The 19,299-nt window shown below is 43.5% G+C and overlaps 1 non-coding gene across 1 annotated transcript; it reads right to left on the bottom strand.

Moving 5' to 3' along the window:
- Nucleotides 1-18,847: 18,847 nt before the first annotated feature.
- TRNAA-AGC (transfer RNA alanine (anticodon AGC)) lies at nt 18,848-18,923 on the bottom strand. Its single transcript has one exon. It is a non-coding gene; the product is annotated as a tRNA-Ala (tRNA).
- Between the last annotated feature and the right edge of the window lie 376 nt (nt 18,924-19,299).

Here is a 19,299-nt window from a genome sequence, read left to right on the forward strand (position 1 = left end):
AAAATTTGAAGGCATTATGCTAAGTGAAATAAGCCAGACAGGGAAAGGCAAATACTGTGTGGAATCTTATAAAAAAAAAGTCAAATTCATGGAAACAGAGTAGAAAAGTAGTTGCCAGGGGCTGGGGGAGGGGGGAAATAAGAGGTCAGTAAAATGCTACAAACTTTCATGTAAACATGGTGACTATAGGTGATAACACTGTGTCATAGAATTGAAATTTGCTAGGAGAGTAGAACTTACATGTTCTCGCCAAAATAAATAAATGAATAAATATGTGAGGTGATGGATGTAATAAACTAGTTAGAGGAGGGGAATCCTCTCATAATGCTACCAGTGATGAGGCAGGAACCTGACACCAGGTCCATCTGCCCCTTAAACCCAGCCCTTGTCCTCATACAGCCATCTCCAAACAACCCAGATGGGTGCATTTGGTTCAACAGGTGAGGACTGGCTTGCTGAAACAACAATTATCCCTTACCTCTCTCCTGCAGGTCAGGAGGCTGGGCAGAGCCCTGTGAGCATGAGCGAGCTGCTAGCCTGGATGGCCAAAGGAGGGATGACCCAGGACAAAACCTCACCAACACCCTAATCACATAATGCTGACATGGAGGGAATTTACAAAGTTCTTTCTCGTTCATTTCCTCATTTCGTCCCTATGTGAGCCCCACAGATAGACAGGACAGAATTTATAATTCTTCTTTTTACAGATGAAGGAACCCAGGCTTAGAGCTGGCATGATCAGCCCATAAGAAGTTACAGGGGAGCCCGGGGCTCTGGGTTGGTCCAAGCCACCAGGAGCTAGACTATAGGTCACCACCTCCCTGGCCTGAGCTCTTCTGCGATTGTGGCCTTCAAGAAAAACTGTCCCCTGAAACAGCTATACAGCACCTTTCTTCTCAGAACTGCCCACTGACCTGTGCCAAAGGAGAGAAGTGTGGGCTTTAAGAACCTTGTGCTGGTGGGGTAGCTCATTTGGTTAGAGCCAGGTCAGGGCATCTACAAGAAACAACCAACAAATGCATAAATAAATGAAACAACAGGTCCATGTTTCTCTCTTTCTCTCTAAAATCAATCAATGGATTAAAAAAAGAAAAGTCTTCTTGCTGCAGCCCAAGACTTAGCCTGACTCAGGCAGAATACGTGCGCGTGTGCGTGCGTGCGTGCGTGTGTGCGTGTGTGTGTGTGTGTGTGTGTAGGGGTGGGAGTGGACAGAGAGAGTGGGAAAGGAAGGGCAGGAAGAACCCGGGGCTCTGTGCCCAGTCCCTGTGATTTCCCAGGAGGGAAGTTGGCCTCCAGGCAGAAAGCCAGGAGTTTCCCTTGTGCCTCCAGCAAATGGGTCCTGGAGGAGCTGTCCAACGTACCTGCTGCTGATGGGTGGCGTCGGAGCGGGGAGAAAGGGCAGGGCTGTGCGCCCCACCCCCATCCGAGGGCTCCCGCCCAATCTTGGAGCAAGCCCGCGTATTTATCTTATTTCCTGTGCAGCATCTTGACTTATTTTCCTAGTCCAGAGAAAAAGCTACAGCGTAAACGAAGGTTCCGTTCTAGGGAGCCTGTTGGCTCCTTGGAATCTGTAATTGGGGCGTTGAAAGGATACGAAAAAAAAAAGCCCAGAGAGGAGTGGATGATCTTTTATACTTAGAGTTCCCCTCTCTATAAAAGCGACATATTACAAACCTCTTTCTCCTCTCGAACATTTCTTGCTAAGTGCATTCTGATGCCACATTGAAACGCAAAATAGCTGGAATCAAGCAGGCACCGAAGGCTATTTATATGCTAATCTCTATTTCCCAAGCTGAAGCAGGAACCTCGAGCTGGGTGCTGCTTCTAATGATGGCTCGGCTTTAACCTCTCTGGAAGAAAGGAAAGTATTTTCCTTGAGAAAACAACTCAGTTTCTTTAAGATGAAATGTAATTATCTATTATCAGATGTCCCTTAAAATGCAAGGCCTATTAAAGCTGCTAAAAATATTGAAGCCCTAATTTCACCATAATAGCATTTTAATTTCAGCAAATCATGGCTCTATTGTTACAGGACATTTTGCGCTAGGAATGTGGGTAAGAGGTCCATCTTAGCTTTTTTCTTAACATTTTCCTTTCTTTGAGAAGTACAATTAAATCATTGCAATCATCTAACCTTGCTCGACACAAAATTTTACTTATCAAGTGCGAAAACAATGGTCATTAGCATTTAAAAGAATTTGTTTTAAAAGTAGCTAAAGTTTAATTGCTTTAAATATTCTTGTTGGAATGTGCAGCCGCTGTTGGTTCAACGTGGATATTAAAGTCGGTGTTTAATTGATCGCTGAATTTCACTGAAAAAATATTTACTTTTTTCCCAGGCAAAGTACAAAAGAGAGGGACCCTCGAGGCGGAATGGTTTGAGGGTGGGAATTGACTGCCTGTGGGAAGTTGCTGGCAAAACCACCCAGCTTTGCGCTCACCACCGCATCGGATACATTCTTGGGAGCTTTTCTTGTGTAAGTTCCTAAAATGCCCCCCCTCCGCCCCCCACCCCATCTTGTTTTTAATAGACCGCAGTAAGGAGTGTCTGTGCTGTGTTGCAAAACCCTGGAACGTGTATTCTTGCTTTTTAGAGACCCTGTGTGTATTGAGGACATAAAGAGGGGTCCATGTCTCAGTGGCCTCAGCTTTTCTGGGGACAGGGGGAGGGCTGGGATGCAGTTGGGGGCCCCTCTCCCAACAGGCCTTCTGCCTACACCTGTTGGTGAAAGCAAACTCTTTCAGATCAGTCCACATCTTCCTCCTCTCTCCCTTAAGATGACATTTTAAGCCATCTTAGTAGGGCTGAGTCACCACTGAATCTCACCAGTGTTGCAGAACTGCAGAACTTCTGAGTCCCTAGGAGAGGCTCTGACAGGCAGGAAGGGAGATGGAGTGGGAGGAGAATCAGCTCAATAGGCTACTGATGAGGGTTGGCAAAAGAAGGTGTAACTGAGACCCTAGCAATCAGGACTATTTATTGAACGCTAACTGTGTGCCCGACACTGTGCTGAGTTTTTTATTTGCTTCATCTTCCTTCATCTTTGCAGCAACCTCACAATGGATGCTATTGTCTTCCTTTTCCAAATGTGGACACTGAGGCTCAGAGAGGTTAGTTTGTCCAAGTTTATACAGCCAGTGGGAAGCAGAACCCCAATCAATCTGTGGTCCATCTGGTGACAACTTCCATGCTTGTGGCCCCCTTCTAATATACTGCTCACAAAAATTAGGGGATATTTCAAAATGAATATGAAGCGATAAAACACCCCCTAATTTTTGTGAGCAGTCTAGTTTCTGTCCTCAGTCATCACCTTAACTCAGGCCTCCAGCCCAGACCCAGGTCACCCTGAAGGCTAGTTTCCCGAGTCCAGTCTACTTCCTTCCTGTCCCCTTTGCCTTGGGACCCTCTGTACCCCTGTACATATGGAATTTAAAAAGTCTTTCTCATTCTTTGTTTTGTTGGGTCTCAGTTTGCTAGCTGTACAGTGAGGATCTAGGATGACCTCATCTTTAAAAGCACTTCTAGATCCAAGTTTCTATGGACTCAGTTCAAATCCACAAATGGGTACTGTGTGGGCCTTTGGTGTTCAGAGATGGGTAAATGAGTCCCTGTCCTTTAGATGAACCTCCCAACAGCCAATTCAGTGCAGCCGACTGTCCTGCTGTGCCAAACGGCTGGGCAATGGTGACTGCACCCAACACGGCATGGGTTGGGTGATTCCAGGTCACAGGGCAATCTGAGATTTTGCTTGGTTTTTATTTTTGTTTGCTGGACAAACTCCTGCTTCTATTTCAACATCCAGCTCAAGCGGTACCTCTTTTCAAGAGAGGGAAATTTTGGCTTAGAATGCAGCTAAGCTTAAATACCTGGCACCATTCCCTACCAGTGGATGATCTCAGGTTAAGTCCCTTAGCCTTACTGATCCTGCCTCCTTTTCCATATAGTACAATAATAACAGTGCTCACCTACCCCTCTGGTCGTGGAAGTAACGAATGAGATTTAAATAGAGCTCCTGGAACAGTGTCTGGCATATGCATGCAGGTAATGAGTGTGACAAGTATAGGTACTTATTCATGGGTGAGTGTTACACACAGCCAGGCTGTAAGCTCTGCAGGTCAGGCATCATGAGACCATCACTTGTCAATCTCTGTAGCTCACACAGAGTCTGCTGCATAGTGGAGAGCACTGGAGGGTGGCCAGGAGCAGGTGTTTAAATCCATGTATTGCTGCTTACCAGCTGTGTGACCTTGGGTAGGTTCCATGACTTCTCTGGCCTTTGCTTCATTTGTAAATGAAGATACTTACAGTGCCCTCTGTGCATGATTATTGGGAGGATTAAATGAGGCTACACTGGTGAAGTTAAGTCCTTGCCCAGGGCTGTTTTAAGAGCTCAACCCTGGGTATCTGTTAGGTTAACAGACTCTCATTAATAACTTCCACTTTCACATTCTTATCTTGTGTACTGCTCACAGTGGTTTTGGGAGGGGCCTCTGTTATCATCTCTGGTTCATCAAGATTTTACAACTGGTTAGAGGCTGGTCCCCTGACCTCACATCCCCTCTCCCATTGGCCGCCCCATGCATGGCATCTCATATTATGAAGTCAGATGAACGAGATGATGATTCTCGAATAGGCCAAATAATCTTTCATAAGAAGTTAGGTGGGGCTCAGACGTGTGGCCCATTAGGAATACCAGCTAAATTGATTTCGTAACGGTGGTTCCTGAAATGACACCTCGATCAAAAAGCTGAACTTGGCTTTCTATACTCATCACGGGCTGTTATAAATTTGATTATATCTGAAATAGCAGATTTCAAGTTGAAGTCCCCTTTGTCCACACTGGAATTCAGATTTATTTCTAAGAGACCAGTGCAATTTTCTTATCTTTGTTACAAATTACTACAGTCTGGGTTAATCTCACGCAGCAATAAAGCTGTTTGCCTAGGAAGCTTCCTGCAGTGTCAGCACTGATGAATGGCTCCCTCTGGCTATAATAATTCAGTCTAGAACACTGAAAAAAAATAACCCACAACCCAACTTGGTTCTTCTTCAGGAAATTCCACCAGTGTGCGTGGCTTCTCAGATTGTTAGAGATTGGAGACTCACACCTGGGTCAGGGCGTCAGAACCTTTGAACTTATGGGATCTCAGGTGCTCCATGATGAGTGGCGGGCCACACTGCCACTCTACTTTGTAAAGAAGGCAGACCTGCCTGAATTTTCTGAAGGTAGCTGTGGGTCAAGTGACTAGGGTAGAAGTCAGAACAGGAAGAAGGCACAGACAGGGTAGTAGTTTGGGAACAAGAGAGCGCACGGGCTGGTCTCAGAACTGGAGAAAAATGGGCAGTTAGGGGAAGGAGCAGAGGGCTTGTGCTTTATTCATTCAACAATTTCTGTAGTTTTTAAAACCTAAAAATACATTATTGATTAGAAAATGCACTATTGACTTAATAAGACCACTTTTTAAGGCCCAATGTTGAAGGCATTTAAGGAGATTGAGATTTGAAGGATAGTAAGAGATGGTGTGTGTGTGTGTGTGTGTGTCTGAGCAGTTGAGGGTGTTTGGGAGAAAAAGTATTCAGGCAGAGAGAATAGCATATCCAAAGCTCTTGAGAAAGAGAATGAGAGAGAGGAAGAAGGAGGAGGAAAAGGGAAGAGGAGGAGAGAGCTAGGGTTGGAGGAGGGCTTGATGGAGGAGGGACTAGTGAGTAGATTTTTTTCAAAACTTCCTTTAAGTTATTGAGCAATGTCTGCTGCTCTCAGCCATAATGCCCTGCTGGGGCTATGGACAAAGGAATCAACTAGACCCCGAGGAAGGGAATCTCAAAGTAAAGCTTCCTGGGAAGACACAGCATCCTTCTCTCCTCCCCTAAATGTCAGGGCTTTCCCTTCTGACTAGGTACTGATTAGTGCTCTGGGTTCTGGATGGGACAGTCTTATTTACTAACATCCTTTGTCTCAAGAAATGTTAAAAATCAGCTCTAAGAAAGAAACATTATAATTTAAATATCCATCCGCCAGCAGGGCCATGTTGGATATTAGCTTTAATGAGAAGGCTGAGGGAGCCAGCAGAGAGTTCCAGGAAGCAGGCTCATCCTGGAACCAGATCAGATGCTCAATGTGGCCAGATCTATAGCTCATGCACCCAGTGGGACTAGTGGCTATTCCCCATATCTGCACTGGGTGAAATCCCCACATCCAGGCCTTTGCTTATGCTCATTCCTCTTCCTGAAATGCCCCCCACCCATGTCTGCCAATGAGAACATTACCCCCTTCTCAATGCCCATCTCCACTTGTGACTTTTCCATAGTGCCCTTTTAGCTCCCCACCTTCCCAGATTTGTATGGCTCTGCCCCTTGAGCTCCCTCATGGCATTCCTCTTACACAGTATTATTAAGGCTTATTTTGATCTTAGTTGTAACACTAAGCAGTTGTTTTATATGTTTTTTGTTTAACCCCCACCAAAGTGGAACCTCTTCAAGAACAAGATCTATGGTTTATTTATTCTTGCATCCTTAGAACCTCCATAAATGTTAGTTGATGGTGTAATCAGACTTCCTAGTGCTGTGAAGTTATTGATAAACTACAACCATATATTTATTAATCACATGCCAAGAATTAGACTAAAGTAAATCATTTCATGCAATCCTAATGCCAACATAGGTAGATGACACCATCGTCACCACTTTATAGATGAGAAGACTGGATAGAACTATAAAGAATTAAGTAAGTTTATGTATTTAGCTCATAGAATGGCAGAAGTATATTTTCAACCCTAGTCTATTTGAGGTCAAAACTCTTAACTCTTAAAAATGCCAAGATATTGTCTGACTGGTGGTGGCGCAGTGGAGAGAGCATTAACTGGAAACGCTGAATGTCAGAAACCGGAGGCTTGAGTGCAGGGTAGTGTGATTGACAGGATCCTGAGGTAACCAGCTTGAGCCATAGGTTGCTGGTCCAATCCCTGTTCAAGGCTCGTATGAGAAGCAATCAATGCACAGCTCAATGGAGCAGTGAGTTGATGCTTCTCTTTCTCTCCAAAAAGAAACAAAACAAAATAAAAGCTGACACAATACTGTTTATGCAAGACACCCCCCTCCCTCCAAAGCAAAAATTTAAAAAATTTTATTTAGAAAATTAAATCTAATGGGATGACATTGATCAATAAGAGTTCATAGGTTTCAGGTAAACATTTCTACAGTATTTGAACAGTTGGTTGTGTTGTGGGCCCATCATCCAGAGTCAGATCATTTTCTATCACTGTATATTTGTCCCTCTTTACCCTCCTCTTCCCCCAAACCCCACCTCCCCACAAAGCAAATTAAAACAACAAAAAGACATCTTATTTTATTAACCTACCAAGGGAGAATAAAAAGATAACACTGATGCTGAAAATATTGCCGTGAATGAGATACTTTCCTATTCTGTGGCATTAATGGTGAGTCAGAAAAAACTGGCCATTCCTTTTGACCTAGTCACTGCATTTTTTTTTTTTTGTATTTTTCTTAAGTGAGAAGCAGGGAGGCAGGGAGGCAGAGAGGCAGACTTTTGCATGAGCCTAACCTGGATCCATCTGGCATGCTCACTAGGGGGCGATGCTCTGCTCATCTGGGGCTTGCGCTGTTTCAACCAGAGCCATTCTAGCACGAGGTGGAGGCCACAGAGCCATCCTCAGTGCCCAGGCCAATTGCTCCAATGGAGGGGATGAGAGAGAGAGGGGGGATGGGGGAAGGGTAGAGAAGCAGATGGTTGCTTCTCCTGTGTGCCCTGACTGGGAATTGAACCTGGGACATCCACATGCTGGGCTGACGCTCTACCACTGAGCCAGCTGGCCAGGGCCAGTTACTGCATTTTTGTTGAAAGGCTATCCTAAGGAAATAATCAGCAAGATTAGGGAAGAAGACTGTGAATACAAAGATGTTCATTGCAGCATTACTTATGGCACAGCTTCATGAAGTTTCAGGCCATCATTGAAATGACAGTTATGGAGATTGTGTATGGTACCAAAAAATGTTTAGGATGTAAATTAGGCCACAAAAAAAATGGCTACATAATTGTGAGAGCACTGTGGTTACTTTGCCATGAGGGAAAGCCCAGAGTGTAGAGGAGAGGAAACACACCAGAATGCTAATAGTGGTTGTGTCAGGGTAAATGAATTATGGCTTATTTTTGTTTCTTTTCTTTCTGTTTTTCAATTCTTCTGTAACATAGTTATATTATTTTTTATGATGAAAATGATGTATTTTTCTTAAGCTGATGAATAATTCCATAGCTGAGTCTTATTAGCAGCCAAAGGTGACCTTGTCTAAGGAAGACATTCTCCAGCCTTGGATTGATGTAGGGAGGGCTAGGCAGCATGTGGCACTGCCCCGGGGGTGTGAGGGTGGTGGACACCTCTGTGTGTGTCCTGTTACACTGGAACAGCCAACAAGAAACTGACCCCAGGGCCCTGAAGATGCCGCACAGTGGGAGGTGACCTAGCTTTCTGGATGACATAGCACTGTGGCCCCCACCCCCACTCCATCCTCTCCGAATCATCCAGCTTCTGTAATTGCTGTGTCTCCCTGCAGGCTCTGGCCCAGAGCTGAGTAGCAAGTTCAGAAGCTCAGGGAGGGAGAAAACCCAGAACAGCATCTCCATGTTCAATTGAAAGAAAAAGCCAACAACAAAAATGAAAGCTGGGAGACTACACTAAGGATGTGATTGATGGCTTGGAACATTTTTATTATCTGCTCATTTAGTTGAAAATTGCTCTGTGCTTTTTGACCACATTCAAGGTGGTGGTTGTTTCATACTTTGAGCCATTCTCAGGTCTTCCTGGGCTTGCAGGGCTCTTAGGGAAGGTAAGAACAAGGTGAAGGAGGTGGGCTTATAAAATTACCGGAGTTCCATCAGGGGCTGGGGGGAGCTGTGCTGCCTCCGTGGAAGGTAGACACAGGTGGTCAGGAGGCAGGCTTTGGAATTAGACACAGACAGGTTTGAATCTTGTTTTAGCTACTTACTAATTGTGGTTAGTGATTTAGGCAAATTCCTTCATCCCTTTGAACCTCAGTTTCTTTTTCTGTAAAATGGATGGAAAGGATGGTGCCTGCCTCAGAGTGTTGATCTGGCACATTCTTAGCACGTGATGAGTGCTATTATTACTATTGCTATTATTACTATTGCTGTTATTACTATTGCTGTTATTACTATTGCTGTTATTACTGCTACTAGTAGTAGTACAGCGACTATTCTGTTTAATGAACACCTCTTTCCTTGGCTCCCCTGCTGATATAGGTAGGTTATTTTCAAAAAGAACTTAATTAAAGGAGGAAGAAATTTTACTACGGTTGTGGCTGATACAAAATAACCCAAAGACTTCCTATGTCCATGAAGGTTGTTTTTTTTTAATCTTTTTTTTTAAAAAAGAGAGAGTCAGAGAGAGGGATAGACAGGGACAGACAGACAGGAATGGAGAGATGAGAAGCATCAATCATCAGTTTTTCATTGCGACACCTTAATTGTTCATTGATTGCTTTCTCATATGTGCCTTGACCGTGGGCCTTCAGCAGACTGGGTAACCCCTTGCTCGAGCCAGCGACCTTAGCCTCAAGTTGATGAGCTTTTGCTCAAACCAGATGAGCCCTCGCTCAAGCTGGTGACCTTGGGGTCTCAAACCTGGGTCTTCCGCATCCCAGTCCAATGCTTTATCCACTGCGCCACTGCCCGGTCAGGCTGCCCTTGAAGTTTTGTGCTTTGGACTCTGTTCCTGCATGAATTCTCTTTCCCAGACATCACTTGTTTCCCAGGATTGTGGTCTGGCTTCCTGCTGACAACATCCTGACCTGTCCCCGTATTGAAGACAGCTCTTGTTTCCCACCAAGAATGGTTGATCTCCTGGGATTGCTTCCTGCCCAGGATTCCAGACCACAGCTTCTTAGATACCAGGTGCTGTGCTAAGTGCTATGCATACAATTTGCAATTTAATTCTCACAACCTTTGAGGAAGTACTATTATTATCACCCATTTTAAAGTCAAGGAAATGGAGGCTCAGAAAAGATCAATAAACTGCCCAATATCACACTATTGTATAAGTAAGAGACAAGGATTCTAATCTAGGTCCATCTGATCAAGAGTCCCTGTTCTTACCCCCTGCAGGTAGGTAGGTATTATGTCACCATTATAGTGACATTATATGTATGGTGACATGATACCTACTATCCAGGAAGTTGTGGTGGGGATTATTAATGAATGGGAGAAGTGCATTGTAATCTCCAATGTGCTAAGCAAATACAATGGTGAAATAATGAATAACAACACAGACAGGAGAAAGTGCAGTGCTGTGGTTAGAGGCTTGCGTTCAAATTCAGCTCCATCAATTTTTGACATTTAACACTTTTTTTTTTCAGAGACAGAGAGAGAGTCAGAGAGAGGAATAGAGAGGAACAGACAGACAGACAGGAACGGAGAGATGAGAAGCATCAATCATTAGTTTTTCATTGCGCATTGCGACATCTTAGTTGTTCATTGATTGTTTTCTCATATGTGCCTTGACTGGGGGGCTACAGCAGACCTAGTGACCCCTTGCTCGAGCCAGCAACCTTGGGTCAAAGCTGGTGAGCTTTTGCTCAAACCAGATGAGCCCATGCTCAAGCTAGTGACCTCGGGGTCTTGAACCTGGGTCCTCAGCATCCCAGTTCGACGCTCTATCCACTGCGCCACCGCCTAGTCAGGCGACATTTTATCACTCAAAGGACCTTGGGTGTAATCGATGAATGTTTCCAAGCCTCCATTTCTTTTCCTGTAAAACAGAAAAAACAGTACAAGGTTGTGGTGACAAGTGTGGTAGTATGGGCGAAGACCTTAAAACAATGTCTGGCACACAGTTGACAGTCAATAAATAAAAATCTAGAATGAGAACTCCATGATGGCAGAGAAAACTGTTTTGTTCGCTATTGTATGCCTAGATCAGCACCTGGCCCACACTGTGTGCTCACTGAATCTCTGCCACTTGGATGAATGGTGGTGGCCCTAGTTGTCATAGCCATAATGTTTCTGGTGTGACCATCCTCTGTCCAGGGATACCCAGCTATGTTGGATCCTGATGAACAGCAGGGCTGGCTCTGTCACTTTGGCAAACAGTTTGATGGCTGGATCAGGGCAGCTGATAGACACCATGGCCCGAGTGGCCTCACGCAGGGGCAGGACTTAAGGACAGTCACAGTGACACTCTGAGGACTGCTTCTACCTGAGATCTCATCATTTCCCTGTGAGCTGAGTCCATTCAGGAAGTTCTCTCTGGCTTAATTGGAGTTGCTTGTCAAAATTTATTGTCTGGAGTCAAAGGGAAGACCCTTATCAAATTAGGATTACATAGTACTGGAGAGACCACTCGGGCTTGGGCCTCCTAACCCACCGCTCCCTAATAGGAGGCCACGAGTAGTTAGAATTCAATTAAGCCCTGGTAAAGGGAGTCTTGGAGGCAGAGCTGGGGCAGGCCCATGTCTGGGCTGAACAGAACAACCGATTTAAGCTAAATCAACGCCTACTTAAGTGAGCCGTAATAAGTATTCTGGGGGCAATGCCAGCCTGGGGGCATCATTTATCACCGGGTAATAGAAAACCCTAATGAATAATAACTTGGGCCCAGCAGCCGGAGCGCGCATACATTATGGGGTACAAGCTGCTGCTGTCCACTCAGCCAGGAGGATGGGGTCTGAGGCCCGAGTGGTGGGGTTTGCATATTGAATTCTGCCGCTTTGCAGGAAGGCCTTTGTTGTACAGGAAAGCCATTAATCTCACACCCTCTTTGCCAGTCTTGCAGTTGGCATGTGGAACACATGGTCTATTTGCTTGTATTGCACCAAGAGGGAACAAGATGCCCCTGAGGAGAAAACCTGTTTTTAAGAGATGCTGGTTTTGGCTTCTGCCTTGGTCAGTGTATGAGAACACAGACCTCCAATTAGCTCCCTTCTGAGGTTTGATTTTAGTGTTCCCATTTCAGTCAACACAGTCTGAGCATCAGTGGGGCACACACTTCTGTGTCGGGCATGGTGGGGCTCGGGGAAAGCATGGGGATGGGCATATGAAGTTCCTGCCCCAACATTATCTCATTTGATAACCATTGACTGCTTTTGAGTTAGATGTTATATATGTGCCCCATTTTACAGACAGGAAGACGGAGAATTAGAGGGATTCCCCTCCCAGGAAAAACAGGCTTTAATGCTTCCTCATCTGTTCTCCTGATACCATTCCCTTCCAGCTCTGGATCCTCCAGAATTCATTAATGCCCCTCCCCTGTTGTGTCCCTGCAGACCAAGTCCCCCTTTTGGAAATTCTTCTCGTACCTTCCATAATATGCCTCTGCCAATTCACCTCACCTTCCTCAGTGGGATAATTATTGTCTCACTGCTGTTGTGAGGATACCGCATCAATCTGTACTAAGCCAAGATTCTTCTGGTCCCATTGGCCTGGGGCGAGAGAAGGCCCCTGGGATAATGACAAAGCAATGTCTTCCTGGCTCAGACCCCATTGCAGGTCTACTCCCCATCCTTCCCCTCATGCTGTTTGAGGATTAATGGGGAACCTCCTGTGGCTGAGCTTTTTTGCAGCTCCCAGTGCCTCTGCGGATCCCTACTTCTCTCCTGCCCGTGGCCACATAGAGCAGCTTCCAGTCTGCTGTTGACATCTTCTGCCTCCAACACTGCCTTCTTGGCTCTGGTTATTTGAATATTGTCCTTGATGTCTCTTGACTGGGGGGTGGCTTCTTGTTTGTTCTCTCAAAGTCCCACTGAATTTGGGGGTGGTTGCCTTCCTGTACATTCACTAATTCATTCCACAAACATTTATGTGTACCTTTTGGTGGCTGAAAATTCAAAGAAGTCTTAGGCCATTGTCCTTCTACACTAGACAGATGCCTTCTTCTGGGGCTGCCCCTCCTTACACACTTTCATATTTCATATTTATTCCAGTTTTCAATTTTCAGACCTGCATAGTGTTTCCTTCTCCTGAAGAATCTGCTGCTGTTTGTTTGTTTGTTTTTTCTTTGACTGGCCCTTGACCATAAACTCAGCTCCTTAGGGCCCATGATGAGTTCCTGGAAGTAGGGGGCAAAGTGTGAGTGCTGGGGGCAAGCTGGGCTCAGGCTTCCCTCCTTTCTGACCTCAGTCACTGTCCTCAGACCAAGGTGGGACCTGGGCCTACATTTTCACTGGCATCTTGGATTGAACAGTCAACTTCAGGAACATAGTCAGCAGGCTCTTCATAAACCATTGTAAATAAATTTTAAAAATTCAATTTACTTTCATCGACCATAAATTGATGAAACCAAACAATGCTGTAAGAAAACAAAAAAATATTCCTGTGTGTGTGTGTGTGTGTGTGTGTGTGCGACACAGAGAAACGGATAAAGACAGACAGACAGGAAGGGAGGGAGATGAGAAACATCAATTCTTCATTGCGGTTCCTTAGTTGTTCATTGATTGCGTTCTCATATGTGCCTTGACAGGGGAGCTATAGCAGACTGAGTGACCCCTTGCTCGAGCCAGTGACCTTGAGCTCAAACCAGACGAGCCCATGCTCAAGCTGGTGACCTCGGGGTTTTGAACCTGGGTCCTCCGCGTCCTAGTTCAACGTTCCATCCACTGCACCACTGCCTGGTCAGGCAAGAGAAATATTATATTATTTGAGTTGTAATAGCATATTTTTGACCTACTCTTTCCTAGATGTTCCTATTTTAGACTCATAATCCTTTGACTCTTTAATTCTTTTACCACTCCATTTAATAAATCTCCCTTGAACAAAGCTTTTTTATTATGAAGTCAGCCATGTGATGGTGGCCACTGCAGGTGGGCCACTCAGCTTTCCCTTCAAGAGAACCACTGTGAGTAGAGTTGACTGTTGGGATGTAGATGCCGCTTTGGATCTGCTGTGAAATTCAGTTAAGATCACGTTCTTCCTAAGCTGCTCCTGGCCAATGACTGAGCACTGCAAGGACACTGGAGAACGGACACTTCTGCCTGATGCAGGACTCCTCTAATGGACCATCTTTGCTCCAGGGCTCCTCATTGGCCTGTGTGTTTCTCAGAGCCATGCTGCAGTTGGTGGCTCTTCCTGCCCAGTCCTCTCCCCACCCCCACCTCTCCTTTCACAGGTATCAGATCGGTTTTCCTTGCTTGCTTCTCCTTTCTCTCCCTTTTCTCCTTCACAGCTGTTTCCCCATTATAAATACCTTGCACTTCTGTTCTGTCCTAGCATCTGCTTCTTGGAGGATCTGGGCCGACACACATGCTAAGAGAGAAACAAACAAAAATGTATTCATATGTCATGCATACATTTAAGATAGATTCAAGGGACCAGAATAGAAGCTTCCTAAAGAACAGAGCTCCCATTGCTTCTTGGCATTTTGGCTAAGAACAAATGAAGAATGGTGCTCTTGGCATCACTCTGGTATCTCCCGTGGTATCTGGCAGGCACCCAGCTCTTAGTTGGGGCTCGGTGAGAAAGGGCACTAGGATTTTTCCAGCCAGACTGCACACAGTATGAGCCTGTGGTGCCTGAGAAGCCAGAACTGAGAAGCCAGAAGATCTTGAGTTAGCATGCCTTGTTGCTCAGCTTCCTTTCCTATGCTGTTATCACCAAGGACTGTGTCAATCATTGATAGTAAAGTGGTTGCCTGTATGCTATTTAAGAAGCACAGGTCCTCAGGAAGAATCCTCAAAAACAATTGGCCAGTTTGAGCTTCCAGAAAGCCCTGATCTCTTTAGCCTGAGATACCTGTAGGTCCTCATACCCTAAAATATGCCACCTTACTCTCCACACCTCTATCTCCAACATTTAGGAAAGTCTACAGTTCAATTTGGATCACTGGCCAAAGTCTACCAGTGGTCCCCAAACTTTTTACACAGGGGGCCAGTTCACTGTCCCTCAGACCATTGGAGGGCTGTGACATACAGTGCTCCTCTCACTGACCACCAATGAGAGAGGTGCCTTTTCCGGAAGTGCGACAGGGGGCTGGATAAATGACCTCAGGGGGCTGCACGCGGCCCGTGGGGTCGTAGTTTGGGGATGCCTGGATCCCAACCTCAGAGTATGTTGTGACCTGAATGATAATTGTGGTGATTAGTAGCTGGGTGGGGCGGCCAACTGGCTGTAGGTAAGTGATGTGGCCTGAGAAAATGTGACGGCACCACAGGAATGTCCAGGAGATGGAGAGATAAGGATTCTGGAAGGTGGAAACATTTGGACTTCCTGTTGCTATATCTAACAGTGACTTCTCTAACCTCACTTCCCCACCTCTCAACAGAATTCCACACAGTTGGCAACACCTTCCTGTTTGTTAAAGATGTTAGTGTTTATGTTCATAAGGCACATTTGTCTGTAGTTTTGTGGTTTTTTTTTTTTTTTGCCTTGTAATTTCTTTGGTTTTGGTATCAGAGTAATGCATACATCATAAAATAAGTTGAGAAATGTTTCTTCCTATTTTATTTTCTGAGTTTGTATAGATTCATTATTATTTCTTTCTTTAATGTTTTGTTTGCTAGAATTCAGCAGTGATGCCCTTGCGACTGAAATTTTCTTTGTAGGAAGGTTTTCAGTAATGAATTAAATTTCTTTAATATAAATAGATATAGAACTATTCAGATTTATTTCTTCTTGAGTGAACTTTGATAGCTTGTACCTTTCAGAGAATTTGTCTATTTCATCAAAGTTGGAGAACTTATTAGAATGAAATTATTCACACCATTCCTTTATTATCTTCTTAAGATCTGTAAGATCTGTAGTGATGTACCTACTTTAATTCCTGAATTGGTAATCAGTGTTTTTACTCATTTTTTCCTGTCTGGCTAGATGTTTATCTAGGTTTTGGTCTCATTGATATACTGTATTGTTTTATATTTTATTGATTTCTGTTCTTATCTTAATCATTTCCTCCTTACTGCTTATTTTGGGTTTTTCTCTTCTTTTTCTTATTACTTAAGATGGGAGCTGAGATCATTGCTTTGTGACCCTTCTGCTTTTCTACTATAAGCATTTAACGCTATAAATTTTCTTCTGAGCATTGCTGTAGCTACATTCCTCTATTATTTAGATGTGTTGCTTTAATTTTTATTTAGTTCAAAATATTTATAATTTCTCTCTTGGTCTCTTTAGATCCATGTGTTGTCTAGAAGCATGTTGGTTAATTTCTAAATATTTGAAGGATTTTAGAGAAAAGATATCTTTCTGTTATAGATTCTAGTTTAAATCTATTGTGACCAGTGGGCATACTTTGTATGAGTTTAGCCATCTTAAATTTATCTGAGAGTCATTCTAAGCCTAGTTATGATCTTGGCAAAAGGTTCATGTGAGCTTGAAAAAGAAATTCTTCTATTTTGAGTGGTATGTTCTCTGTGTGATTTTTTTTGATAATCTAATTGCTATAGTTGCTCCAGCTTTCCTTTTGTTAGTGTTAGCATGGCATATTTTTTTTAAAAAAAACTATTTTCTTTTTTTCTTTTAACCTATATGTGTCCTTATATTGAAAATAGATCTCCTGTAGATAATATACAGATGGGCCAATCTAACATTCTCTGCCTTTTAATGGTGCTGTTTGACCATTTATATTTAATAACATTATTGATATGGTTGGATATAGAATCTACCATTTTGCTATTTCTTTTCTATTTGCCCATCTGTTCTTTGTTATTTTTCCTTTTTTTTCTTGCCTTCTTTTACAGTAAATGAGTTTAAAACACGATTCAGTTTTTTTTTTGAATGAGTTTATTAGCTATCTCTTTGTTGTATTTTTTAGTGGTCAATCTAGGGTTTATAGATGCATCTTTAACTTATCAGACAATATTATACCACTTTACATGGTATAAGAACCTTGCAACACTATACTTTCACATCCCTCTCCTGTTCTTTCTGCTGTTGTTTTCATAAATTTTGCTATAAACTCCACAATATGTAAAACTCCTCATGTGCTATAAACTCTATAATGCATTGTTATTATTTTTAATTTAAACAGTAAATCATCTTCAATACCAAACATTCAATACCAAAAAAAAGTCTTTTATGTTTACCCTCATATTTACTATTTCTTGTGCTCTTCATTCTTTTGTGTTGATCAGACACAAAAGATGGTTTCCATCTGGTACCATTTTCTTTCTGCCTGAAGAACTTCATTAATCATTTCTTGTAGTGCATGCAGGTCTGCTTGGAAAAAAATGTCTCAGTTTTTGTTTGTCTAAAAAGTCTTTATTTCACTTTCAGATTTCATAGATAATTTTGCTGGATAAAGAATTCTAGGTTTTCCCCCTTTTTATACCTTAATGATGTCTTCCTATTTTCTTCTAGCCTCCGTAGTTTCTGACATGAAGTTTGCTGGTATTTTTCTTTGTTTTCTATGTGTTTGTTCTGTGTCTGGCTGCCTTCAAAATATCCCCTTTTATCATGACTTTCCTCATTTTAATTATGATGTACCTTGGATTGGTTTTTAAAGATTTATTTAGTTCATTGAGTTTCTTGGATTTGTTTATAATTTTCACCAAATTTAAAAAATATTTGGTCTTTTCTCTTCAAATATCATATCTGCTCCCTTTTAATGGAATTCCAAATACACATATGTTAGAGTGCTTGATTTTGTTCTAGAGCTAATGATCCATTTTTATTTCCAGTCTTTCTCTCAGCGCTTCATTTTGCTTAGTTTCTACTGCTCTCTTTTCAAGGTCATTGATCTTTTCTTTCATGGTGTCAGAACTCCTCGTTACCCTACCACGTGTGTTTTCACTTTATATGTTGTATATTTTTAATCTCTAAAATTTACATTTGCTTCTTTTTGTATCTTCTGTTCTTATTAGTGTGATGTTTTTCTCTACCTTCTTGAAAAATGAGGTATATTTCTAATAGCTGTTTTACTGTCTTTGTTGGCTAGCTCCACCATCTGTGGGTCTGTTTCTGCTGAATGATTTTTCTTCTTGTTATGGAGAAAATAATTTTCCTATTTCTTTGCATGCCTGATAATTTTTTAGTAGCTAATGGATATTATTAATTATACGTTGTTGCTCGTTGGGTTTTATTGTATTTATTTAAATAATGTTGGGTTTTCTCTGGTGCATCCTTATTTGGAATCAGTTGGATTCTTTCAACCCTTTAAGCTTTATTATGCCGATGGAAAGCAGCTTTTGGCCTAGGCATAATTTTGCACCAATTCTAAGGCAATTTCCTTCTGAGAATTCTACCCAAAGCCCCTGTGTCACAAGGTCTACTTCTAGTCCTGTGTAAGCTCTGGGAATTGTTCTGCTTAAATTTTTCTGATGGGTCTTTCTCCATCTTTGGGTAGATTTTGTGTATGTGTGTACAGACCAGCACTCAGCCACGGACTCGAGGGGGCAACTCTGCAGGTCTCTGAAAGTCCCTGTATCGGTCCCTTCTTTCTGGTACTCTGCCTTGCAAAGTTCTAGCCACCTTGGCCTCCCTAAGCTTCTATCTCTGACTTCTCAACCCAGTCAGACAGCTACGTTCGGTTTAGGTTTTTACTCTTTTTTTTTTTTTTTTAATTTTTTCATTTTTCTGAAGCTGGAAACAGGGAGAGACAGACAGACTCCCGCATGCGCCCGACCGGGATCCACCCGGCACGCCCACCAGGGGCGATGCTCTGCCCACCAGGGGGCGATGCTCTGCCCACCAGGGGGCGATGCTCTGCCCATCCTGGGCGTCGCCATGTTGCGACCAGAGCCACTCTAGCGCCTGAGGCAGAGGCCACAGAGCCATCCCCAGCGCCCGGGCCATCTTTGCTCCAATGGAGCCTTGGCTGCGGGAGGGGAAGAGAGAGACAGAGAGGAAAGCGCGGCGGAGGGGTGGAGAAGCAAATGGGCGCTTCTCCTGTGTGCCCTGGCCGGGAATCGAACCCGGGTCTTCCGCACGCTAGGCCGACGCTCTACCGCTGAGCCAACCGGCCAGGGCTAGGTTTTTATTCTTTTTGTTAAGGCCTGGAAACTGGCTCCAGGTCCGTGGTTGGCAAACTGCGGCTTCTGAGCCACATGTGGCTTTTTGGCCCCTTGAGTGCGGCTCTTTGGCCAGCTTAGGAGTACCCTAATTAAGTTAATAACAATGTACCTACTTATATAGTTGAAGTTTAAAAAACTTGGCCCTCAAAAGAAATTTCAGTCGTTATACTGTTGATATATGGCTCTGTTGACTAATGAGTTTGCCGGCCACTGCTCTAGGTGGTGAGCTGGTACAGTTGAATGGTTTCCCTTGCTTACTTTCCTTTGCTCAGGATGCTGTCCTGCTTTTGAACAATGCCTGAAAATTGTTATCATAAAACAATGCTTTGGGT

The sequence above is a fragment of the Saccopteryx bilineata genome, chromosome 3 (genome assembly GCF_036850765.1).
Source record: "Saccopteryx bilineata isolate mSacBil1 chromosome 3, mSacBil1_pri_phased_curated, whole genome shotgun sequence".
NCBI classification, from domain to species: Eukaryota; Metazoa; Chordata; class Mammalia; order Chiroptera; family Emballonuridae; genus Saccopteryx; species Saccopteryx bilineata.